A 10,781-nucleotide genomic window follows, 5' to 3' on the forward strand; every position below is an offset into this window, starting at 1 on the left:
ATTGAGGCCTTCCTCCTTAAAGGGAGATGACCCTGGGCAGATTCTGACAGGCAGTTATATACCTTGCTAAGAGATGGGGCAGAATTCAAGCAGTTGGTAACTAGGCAGGGTATTATTGATGGGGCGAAGTGACCTCCTACTGACTAGTAATCAGTGAACCATTCCTGCTTTTCCAGAGGGGAAGGAGAGGTGAGTTGGAAATCACAGGTAGCTTTGTTTAACAGTTTGGCTTGCAGTTCTGTGGGATCTGACTATTACCTGGAAGGGAGGGGTCATTGTGCTTGAAGGTTGGCAGTGGAACTTTCCCACTGGTCTTCAATTGACCCACACCTCTGGCCTTTCAAGAGTGAGTCCTTCCCACAGGCAGTGGTCTTTGTTGTAGTAGAATCAAAGATGGGGGGAGTATAGAAAGGAGGCAAAAGAAGGAAATAAATAATTTAGGTTAAATAAAAGTGGCAAGAAACCATTAGACAGAAAAAGAATTTTAAGATTGGGAAGAGAAAATATCAAAAGGTAAAAATAGAAAGTACCATGTTGTCAAATATAGAGTAGTCAGTCTTGAACAAATATATACACAAGCAACAAATATGGGCTCTGCAGGTACATTTATATTTATTTCTGGATACACAAGATATGTAAAAATATATAACAAATTTAAGCACATAAAGGAGTCTATAAACTTAAGAGTGAAGGCATGAGAAAAGTTTGATATAGGATAGCTGGGAGAGTTTGGAGAGGAGGTACAAAAGAGGGAGGTGATGTCACTGTTTCAATTAAAACATTAAAATATTAGATAAATACAAATGTATGAACAAAATTATATACAAATAAGAGGAATAAAAAGCAAACCTTACAATCTTCAAAAGAAAACACAGAGAAAAAAAAAGCCGGAAGAAATCTATATCTTGGAGCATCTTCCTTTCATCTGCCCTCCTAGTGGAAGGAGCAGGATGTTGGAGACCCTTTTGTTATACATGGATTTTAGTCCAGGTGAGTCCCAAATGGTCCAACGGTCCACTCATCAGGCCACTCATTGTGTCCAGTCCGTTGTCCAGCAGGATCAAAAGTCATTGGCTGCCTGGACTGCATAAAGAGAACTGGAGTTAAACAAGAGAAAGAAAATAATATTCATCACTAGAAAACCCTAGTACGTTTTTTGCCACGGGACTTAGGTTTATGTTCACTGGCCAAGAAATAGACAGACATGACTATAAAATTTAGACAGTCCATACTTGGAAAAGTCTAGATAGATGTATAAAGAGTTAATGTGTGCATGATACATACATTACTTCAGAGTTACCCCCCCTCTCTCCTTTTCTCTCTCTGTCTCTCTCTGTCTCTCTGCCTCTCTCTCTCTCTCTCTCTCTCTCCCTTTCTCTCTCTGTCTCTCTGTCTCTCTGTCTCTCTCTCTCTCTCTCTCTCTCTCTCTCTCTCTCTTTGTGTGTGTGTGTGTGTGTGTGTGTGTGTGTGTGTGTGTGTGTGTTTGTGTGTTGGTGTCTGTCTGTCTGTCCTCATACCTGAAGGCCAGGAATAATCATCAAATGCTTTTTTACCTCAATATTGAGACAGAGTAATATGTCAGTAATCTCAGCTCATCAATCTGCCACACCTGCCTCTGTTAACCTCAAGGCCTAAGATGACACCATGATTCTTCCTTGTCTGATTTCCAGAGTCCTTTTGTTGCACTGTGACACTTTACCCAACATCCATCTCCCCAGATGCAGAGACCAGATCTGCCAGGTAAAAATATTTAGAATGTCCTTTTTCTGACAGGATTGCACTCAGCCTGGTACTTCCTCTTGCCTATACTGGCCTTGAAGTTGTGTTACTTGACAGGGTAGAGTGGCTCAGAACTGAAACTTCTACATTGCAGAATTAGAGACAGGAAGAAGAGGATCGTGCTCAAGGTAATCTTTAGCTACAAGGTGGCCTGTTGGGATTTAAGAGACCTTGATGAAAACAGAAATGTTCGCAGCATAGCATTACACTAAAGGAGGAACAGAGGCAGCAAGATCAAGAGGAAGACAAAGGTAGCCTGGGCTTTCATTCTATCCCGAGTGGTATTCTCTCTGAATTTTAGGTTTGACTGTGTGAACACTAAAACCGGCATAGCAACACTATTCCAAAATAGGAAAAAAAATGTCAGAAAAAAATGAAAGTATGCTTAATTTACATAAACATATCAGAAAATAAGAACCAGTTTCTTCTGTCTATTGTACATGGAATATGTTCCCTTAGCATACACCTGTGAGTCTGTTAGAATTAAGAGTGATATATTAAGGATTTTTATTGGAGTGGTTAGTGTTTTTCATCTGTTGGTTTTTAATTTTGTGAATCTATTTCCATCAATTGGGATTTATACTTGATATTTCTATTTTGTGTTTTCCACTTAAGGCCATCCTGAGGGGAACATGGCTCTCTAGGAGTCCAGTATAAGAAACATCCATTGAGACCCACCTGCATGGAAGTAGTTCATGTAAAAGTAAAGACAGACACACTGACAGAGATATAGACTCACCAGGGCTTCTACATATCAGGGTATGGATGACAAGGAATCATCAGGGTGTGAGGCCAACTCTTAAAACCTAGGCTGGCCAGTGTCTGTGAGAGGTTTTCCTTGGTTTTGTCTGAGTAGCTAACCTGGTTCAGTGCTAGAGGCCAGCAAAGAACCCCTTTAATGAACTTTCCCAAACTTGTGTGTTGTGGGTTCAGATACACGAGTTCATATAGTGCTCTTCTTGCTCCAGAGTGGAATATGATGTGCTTTCCCACTCAAATTAGAGAGGAAAAGATTGTCTGTCCTAAGAGAATTTCGTGTAGCTCAGGGGATAAAGCACATGAGAAATATGTATGTGATCACAATGGTGGAGAACTATAGGGACATGCTGTTAAACTCAGTACATATCACTGCAGGATTACTGTGCCAGGATCCTTGATGTCCTTTGAACAAATTAAGAGAGACATTGGGTCAGAGGGACCCTCCATGTCAGTCATATGGTATTCTGTACACCTCATGCTGTGGAAGATGTTGATACAGTCTAGTTAAAAAGAACACAGGAGATGATATCTTAACAAATGTAACAGTAGGAGGGACAGGGAAAGCTTCCCAGAAGCTCTCACAAAGGAATTGCAAGGCTGTTTAACTGGGCATAAAAAAGCAGTGTGCAAATTCTCAGGTTAATGGAAGCAGCCTGGGTAGATTTATCCAGTGGGATGCATACTCCAGTGGAGGCCTGAAGCTGGAATGAGGTAGGGCCACACCAGTTTGCTTCTCCATCATTAAGTTATTCTTTTGACTCTGCTCATAACACCTGACTGTCCTCCTTCGAGGAGGCTGTGAAACAGGTAGGAATCCTGTTACACATTTGAAAGTTGGCCTTGAGGGAGCAAACATAGAGAGGTGAGTAATTACAGGGCAGAACTGGTGAGAAAGAGGGCACAGCTGCCTTGGGAGTCACTCCACAGTATGGGTTTTGTAAGCTTTACCCTGAGTTGGGTGTGAGGACTTAAGCAATATAAACTGTGATATCTTTTGCAGGGCAGTGGGGATGGGTGAGGGTCTGGTCAGAGTGTGACAGGAGGATTCCCTTCACAGGAGACATACAGGCCTCGTATTCAACCTGGGAACCCATTTTAGCTCAGGTCTGATGGGCTGACTAGGGAGACTTTTCTGAGAAGTCTACTTCATGATGAAGACCATGTTCTCTGCAAGAAACAGGAAGCAAAGAACAGTACAGTCCCACAGAACAATCTCTGATGTTTACCTCTGCTAGAAGAAAGGGCAGAGGGCTACTGGTCCACTGACACTTTTAGGGCACTGTTCTACTTCATCCCTCCCTTCTGAGCAAGACACAGTGAAAAGGCAGGCCTTCCTGCCTGGGGTTTTACCTGGAGAGACCTTGCTGTGGTGTGCACAGCTCTTCCTCTGGAGAAGGGGCCTGCAAGCACACAGGCACCTGGATGTCTGGCCTGGCTCCTCTGAGATTGTATAATCTTCAGCCAGGCCAACCCCCACCACTGGCTTAAAAGCCATGGAGCTGAGGCTGCTGTTCTTCAGGACTTGAAAAGAAAAAGACACAGAAAAGAGGCTCTTGGTGTCTTTGAAAAACAGAGAACTGGGGTTGGGGATTTAGCTCAGTGGTAGAGCTCTTGCCTAGCAAGCACAAGGCCCTGGGTTCTGTCCCCAGCATTCAAAAAAAAAAAAAAAAAGAAAAAGGAAAAACAGAGAACTTCCTGTGCTTTCTATAAAGAGCCATAGCATCCCACTGGTTGTCTTAGGACTCTCTGCCCCATTTGGGCATGCCCCCACCTCCCTCTCGTCCTGCTTTAATCAGTGTCTCTGATTCCCCTTATGACTCACGAAGCATCAGATCACCCTTCAGGGGTTTCTATGGACTTAATCTTTCTGAAGTTACAGTTTGTCAAGTTTCTGTGTGCCTCAAGGACCATCGTCATTTGTCACAAAGGACAGGAGGGAATATGGATGAAATGAATGAGGACATGCACCCACCTGGTCCTGTGGGTGACACAATGTTCTCCTCTCTTCCTGAGAGCCAAGTTATTGCAGGAGACTTGATTTTCCGATGGTGGTGGCAGACAGCAGCACAGGTTTCGAAGGCTTCTACTAATTGTCTTTTTAAACCCCTTCCAGTGGTGACGCCATCCCCGACGGGAAGCTGGGCAAGGAACTTGTGGCTGGCCACTAGTGACAGTATCTTCATGAACCATGGCCTCTTCCTTGATGAAGGTGTTTTTGTCCACGAGTGTCTCTCTCTGCCAGGTATCTCCAGAGCAGCGTGCAAGGCTTATCCCCTTAGGTCTCTGCAGTGATGCACAGAAATCATGTGGCGGTATGAAGGAGGACACATTCCTGTCTGCTGTAGTGGAATAGGTGTATTGAAGTCGAGGTGACTGGATATGTTCAGTTAGACTACAAGACAACACAGTCTTGGAGTCTGAGAATGTCTTCCTGATTTGCAGCCTGTTATCCTTGAACTCTTCAGCTATAGGACAGTCCAGGAGGTCGAGGTGGAGAGTGTTGGTCCTTGTTTGCTGGTAGCCCACATCATGCCTTCTGACAACCTTCCTGGAATTCTTCCTATCCTCCTTCTCCCGAATATTGGATGAATGTGAGGACAAGGTGAAGGAGGAGAGAAGAGGTCCCTTTCTCTTAAGAAAACGAGGGAAGGAGTGAAGATCTTCTAGACCTGGCTCCACTTGATGGTGTGTGCAGACTTTCCTGAGTGGCTTGTGCTGTTGAATCAAGTATGTTGCCAGCACCTCGTTGATATTTTGGTCTATCAGAGACTCAGTGCTTTTCTCAGGTGTATGCCTCATGACTCTAATGGCTTTGATGGTGCTAGGGCTTGGTGTTCCTGTGAACGTCTGTATGGATATCGGTGGTGATTAGGCCTGGCTGTCTTTGATCATGGGGCACATCATAATTTGCTGGATGCTGGGCCTCCTGCTGGGATTTATCATCAGCATTTCCACTATAACATTGAAAATATCGTTGGCAACGTGAGGCGGAATGCTGAAATTGGCTGAAATGATTTGTCTCCTCACCTCTGCAAATGACTTGCCTAGGAAAGGCAAGTGCCCAGTCACCATGAAGAAGAGGACGACACCTACACTCCATACGTCAAATGGGCGGCCCTCATATTCCTCAGCTTCAAAGAATTCTGGCGCACAGTATGGCAGCGTGCCACAGAAATCAATCAGCTTCTGCCCAGGAAGTGTTTTAGCAGCTAGGCCAAAATCACAGAGCTTGGCATTCGACCTTCCGTCTATCAAAATGTTGTTGGCCTTTATGTCTCGGTGGACAATATTATTGTCATGGCAGAATTGTACTGCCTCTAATATCTGTCTAAACATTCTTCGGGCCTCCCACGATTTTAAATATCCACATTCCCGGATTCGGTCCAGTAGGTCTCCCTGAGAGTCATGCTCCATGACCTGGTGGGTGGCCTCTCTTGTCTGGACCACTTCGACCACCTTGATGATATGAGGATGGCCCAGGGACTTTAGAATGTCAACTTCCCTGCTCATCACTGAGGAGCACTTCTCGGTGTTCTTGAGAACTTTTATAGCTACACAGGTGAGGGTTGGGACGTGGTAGGCCATTTTTGCCACTGAAAATCGTCCCCTTCCCAGGGTTCTTATGATCTTATAGTCAGTGGTAAAGTTCTCGATAGAGTCCAGGCTCTCTCGGTCCTGCTCTATGATCAGGCCCTCCTTTATATTGCTAGAACGAAACTTGCAATGAGAAATAAAACAGACATTTAAAATCAGGCCCCAGAACATGTTGATACGCTCAAATTCCTACATTAAAGAGATGAGGAAAAAAAGCTCAGAAAAACATTAGACAATCTAGCCATGTACTTTACATACTGGGAAGGGAAGGACAAGGACCTACTGCAAAGGAGCAGATGCAAAATATGACATAGAGGCGGTTGTCAGGGACCAACTGCAAAGTGAGAGAATCCTAGACACTAAAAGCCACTAAATTGGAAACGCTCACCATCCTCTCTCCTGATCTCAGCATTCTCTTTGAGTAGAGGCATCTAGAATATCAGCTTCAAGAGAAGGTGTAAAGAGAACGGATCCCCGAAAACCCATACTGTGCAGGATGGCGATCTGCTTCTGGAGTCCTCAAATTTGGCTACTCAGGCAGAGGACCTGTAGGTGGTTCTCAGAACACAGGTGCCCACAGCTACCCTAACCTCAGCTCCAGGGGTTACGACATCTCTGGATGCTAAGCGCACCTATACAGCACACTCACAGGTGGTATACACCACTTAAAATAGTGATACAAGTCTTTCTATATAATTTTATTAACATGAGCTGTCAGGTTAGCAACGGAATCAGATTTCGGGGAAGTGGAACTATAGACAGGTATAGAGAGATTTTATTTTCTTACACAACTGAGTTATGCTATGTGAATATGTTATTGTACCAATCCTAGGGATGGTATGAGAGACTCACAACCACCTGTAACTCCAGACCCAGAAAACCTGACTCCCTCTTCTGACCTCCGCAGAATGCATCTGGGATATGGTACTCAAGAAATATGTGGACGCAAAATTTTCATACATATGAAGTGAAAAAATAGAATACTCTAACATAGCAAACATAATTTAATAAAACGTGAAATAGAAGATAATAAAAAACATGGAAATGTAAATGCATAACTCAAGCCAGCAAATACAGAAACCAAAGCCAAAAAGAGCAAGTTGAAGTGTCCAAAGTTAGAGAAACTTACTATGTCAGGATCCAACAGCTCCTGAATGTCCAAGTCTAATTTCTGTGTCTTCAAACTCTAATTTCTTTCCAGCCAAGCAACAGCTTCTGTACCTGTAAGGACAGAATGCAGCCTCAATCAGAGCTGTAAGTAGACAGGTGTGTATCCATTGTCACAGGGTTCCTTGGGAGGTGAGAGCAAAGAGCAGCCAACACTGTGGCTAGGCACGGTCCATTGCTTCACCTCTGCTTCTGTCTCCATGGACAGGAAGGCTAGTCTTGGTCATTGGAGAACTAGAGGGCAGGTTTGACTCAAGAGTCTGTCCCCAGTGTTAACCAGTGACCCATTTCTTCCTACTTGTACCCCTGCCCAAGGACCATAATTGACCCCAAATTGCACCACCTAATGGGAACAATGTTCAAACACTTAACACTCCATCTTTAACAAGGACACTTTTGTCATTAATAATCAAACAAGGAATCCTGAGAATGACAATGGACGCCAGAGCTTTGGCATTCCAGTTTTTTATACATTCTGATATTCAATCTTAGTTGATGGACATTGTCTTGCTTTTCACATGGACCCCAGACTTCATAAGTTTGTAATAATTCATGTCCATATTCAATGTATTTTATTTACTTTTTGAACTCCGACAAGTGGTTGCTAAAGGATTGTAAGTCCCGACTACCTTGATTGTTGTGACAAAATGCTATTATTCATTGCACCCCTGGGCATGAGACTACCATTTGTGGGGCTGAAAGGAATATGACACCATTAATCCCATATTGCCTGCCCTCAGGCTTGAGACTTCTGACCAAAGCTCAAGATCTAGAAACAGTGAGCTGATATGTTCCAAATGATCAAGTAAACACCCGTAAGCCAGGAACCTATAAACAACTGATGTAGTAGATGGTGCCTTATTCTGGAACTCTGGGTCCTTCTGCTCTCAAAGAAAATGCCTTGTGTTTGACCTTCAAAACAACAGAAGTTGATTACTTGTGCATCAGGATGTTAGCAAGGCAAGGACAATACCCAACAAATTAATTATGTACCAAGGCTGCTTTCTAATTCTAACTGGCCCTGTGAATGAATTCCCAGAGGGTCAAGAAAAAGTATGAGATCAGTGTATCTTTGGTGAAGCTGACATGTTGTGCCCTGTAGCAGTTTCTAGTATATCCACATCTTACTGCTGTTGAATTGGGGTTGAAGGTTGACATAGGAATTGGCACAAAACAGTCAGATAGGAAAAATCTAGACTTGGGTAAGCTACCTGGACCCAGAGTGATGAGAGTTCCTCAGGGTCCTCTGACAGACATAGGACAAAGTTAAAGTCAGGATAGTCTCATAAAGATGAGCCCATGTTAATTATAAAATTTGTGAAAGTGGAGGAGGAAGATCATCACTTCAAGTAATATTTGGCTACTCGGAAATGATGATTCCAGCCTGTGCTCCAGGAGCGTCTGTCTCATGGAACAAAAACACACATGCGAAATGAAAGAAAGAAGTGGCTGCTATGCATTTTTGCTTGATCTATGTTCCCAAAGCTCTAGAAAGTAACTTTAGACCCATTGGGCTTACACATGAGATTATGACATTAAGGACAGAGGTGCAAGGGCTTTTGTCGGCCATTTGCATGTGTTTGAATGTATGCTGCTATCCCCTCTCACCACAACTCATCAGTTTTACACATTAAAGGAATCTGACAGGACTCACTACGAACCAACTCCATGACAGATGCCAAAGGAAAAGGACTGCAGTTTAGCAGAGGTCAAGGAAGGACATTCCCTCTTGAAATGTTCATTGGCATGTAGAAGCACCACATGTGTACACATTGCACACAAAGCATTTCCTAGGAATGCTAACAAGCTAAACCTTCAAACAATGAAACAGAGGTACAGGTATGGTCCAGCCATGGGCTTCAAAGTCCTACTTGTTAGGTCTCTAATCAGATGTTAGATTTTTGAATGTCCCAGGGAATACAACCCTCCTTCCTCAGCAATGTCATGGAAAGCAAAAAGGATCCTGAAAGGCTCTTTGTTGCTTGACTATGAAGGTTCTGTTCTGCACTCCCATTCCACTAACAGATAAAAACTATAGGAATGGTGGAAGGAGTTTTATTCAAGCCTAGGTTTGGAAATTTGGAGAGGCACATTGTCAATATAAAATTCCCTCTCTTTCTCTAAATGTTGTTTGAGTGAGTCCAGTGGAATGCTGGGCAGATCATTCCAGCACTAGGTACTTTTTTTCCTGGACATGTACTTTAAGCTGTTTTGCCAGCAAGACTCAAAGGCCCATGCTTGTTCCTGTGCTTCAAGTTCATTATTGGCCCGACCTCCTGTGCCTGGTACCACACTAGCTTCAGAGTCACATTTATTCTCCTGAAGATAGAAGATAGCAATTCAATGGAATGACAGCTGCCAACAGAATGACCCAGGTAAATGAAGGGTCATAGTATCATTTGTCTCACTTTGGAAAGTTCTTCTTGGCAGTATAAAACTGGATCTTCTTAGACTTATATCTAGTCTGTCCTTGAATTCTATTCAGATACCTACTTTCATAGTTATCGTCAAAAAATTAGGATCTAAGCATGTAGATTGCATAGGGTCATGACTTTTGCACTGCAAGGAAGATCCAAAGTTAACCCGCTAGGGGGAGGCTTCCTGCTAAATCACAGAGACCTGTTGGTGCCTTTCCTTAATAGACCACCCAATGTAGCCTATCAGTCCTCTGAGTAGGAGAACTTGAAACAATTGGGCCAGTACTTGGAAAGAAAGGGAACAAACTAAAAGGGAAAAACTCAGGAACCTGAAAGGGACAAGCCAGGGAAAGTGTGATCATGGGAATATGGTCAAAGTTCTTCATGTACATGTCTGGAAATGCCATTAGGAGATTGTTCGTGCTGTGTAGTTATCATAAACTATTGTTCAAAATTAGTTCATGGAATAAATACATGTAAAATACGACGATGTAAAATCGAGTGATAAATCAAATCAACAAAGAAAAATTCTCCTATTCAATATTCAAACAAAAATATAGAGGAAGAGAGACTTAGTTTAAATACAGACAACAAGTCTAAAGTGAGATATAGGAATATAGAGAAAAACTCACTGTGTTCAGATTCAACAATTCATGAATATCCAAGTTCAGTGGCTAACTGAATAAAAGCAATTGCTGTCCAACCAACCAACCAACCATCCAACCAACCAACCAACCAACCAACCAACCAAACCAACCAACCAACCCAGCCACCAACCAACAGCTAATGCCCTATACAGACAGGATATGTTTTCAGTAACTAAGGAAGTAAATGACCTCACAATGGTTCCTTTTGAGGTCAGAGCTGAAATGGACCAATGAGGCCTGGGCACAGTCCACTGGTTTTCTTTATTTTCTGTCCTCCAGACAGGAAAGGATTAAGGTCAGTGAGGCAGTAGAGACTTGAGGAAAATGGTTACACCCAGTTAGCAGTCCCTATATCTCCTATGACCTACTTCTTTCTGCTAGGTTATGTTTTTCAGATTTTCTACAACCTCAGAAAACA

General features: G+C 43.0%; 1 long non-coding RNA gene across 1 annotated transcript; it reads right to left on the minus strand.

Moving 5' to 3' along the window:
• Positions 1–590: 590 nt before the first annotated feature.
• LOC120093110 (sperm motility kinase X-like) lies at positions 591–10,518 on the minus strand. Its single transcript, XR_010059336.1, has 5 exons — positions 10,349–10,518; positions 7,262–7,353; positions 4,511–6,255; positions 3,889–4,059; positions 591–1,083 (listed from the first exon to the last, which is right to left on the minus strand). It is a non-coding gene; the product is annotated as a sperm motility kinase X-like (long non-coding RNA).
• Between the last annotated feature and the right edge of the window lie 263 nt (positions 10,519–10,781).

Source organism: Rattus norvegicus, chromosome 17 (assembly GCF_036323735.1).
Source record: "Rattus norvegicus strain BN/NHsdMcwi chromosome 17, GRCr8, whole genome shotgun sequence".
In the NCBI taxonomy this organism is placed as follows: domain Eukaryota; kingdom Metazoa; phylum Chordata; class Mammalia; order Rodentia; family Muridae; genus Rattus; species Rattus norvegicus.